Consider the following 1,006-nt stretch of genomic DNA (forward strand, 5'->3'; position numbering starts at 1 on the left):
TTTTATAGGCCTTTTAGGTATAACCAAATATTTCTTTTTAATTTTAATGATGAAAAGTGGAAATAGCTCCCTAAATGTAGTATTTCCCATTTCCTTTTATTAGTAAAGCATAACTGTTGCTTATTTATTATTATTTTTAATCCCAGAAAATTGTATTGTACAGGACACCTTAGATACTCATTTAATCAAGGGACATCAGTACTTAAAGTATAAAATTTTATGAATATTTTTGCTATTAGAGATTGATATCATTTGTATAATATGAATAATAAGAGTTAACCAAAAATTTTGGGTGTCTATCTAGAGAAAATAGTGCTGCAGTTACTTTGTTAACAAAGTAACATTGGAGCATGTTATAGTACCTTTTAGTCTGATTGGTTGGATGTGGTTTACATATATATATATATATATATATATATACACAAAAATTTGAAAACTAGATTTTATTTTATTTTTGTTTTATTTTGTTTTGTCTTGTTTGAGACAGGGTCTTCCTGTAGCTCCAGCTGGCCTGGAAGTAACTATGTAGACCAGACTGGCATTGAATTCACAGATATCTGCCTGTGCTGGGATTAAAGGCGTGCGCTACCACACCTGGCTGAAAACTAGATTTTAAAGTCCAAATTATACTGAATGATGAGAAAACACATATATGCATATATATAAAGGTTAAAATACTTTAATCTTTTAAATATGAAATCCAGTTGAGTACAGTAGGGGTTCTGGGTAAACAAATAATGATAACAAAATAAGCATGATTAATGAAAAGAAATGATATCATTACTTATAACTTACTTCAAACCAAAATTAGTATTATTTTATTATTTAAGAATATACCAAGGGGACTATCCTCAGGCCTCTTGGGGTAAGTCTATAGCGCAGCGCTCCGCGCCTAAGCCACATTCACCAATCCATCCCCCCACCTCGCCGTTCTATACTCCTAGTTTGAGCCCTGCGCCATTCCTAGTCTTGGGGCCCCAGACACCTGGGGAACCAATACTGCTTC

This window comes from Nannospalax galili, unplaced genomic scaffold, assembly GCF_000622305.1.
Source record: "Nannospalax galili isolate Female #2095 unplaced genomic scaffold, S.galili_v1.0 scaffold10, whole genome shotgun sequence".
Lineage (NCBI taxonomy): Eukaryota > Metazoa > Chordata > Mammalia > Rodentia > Spalacidae > Nannospalax > Nannospalax galili.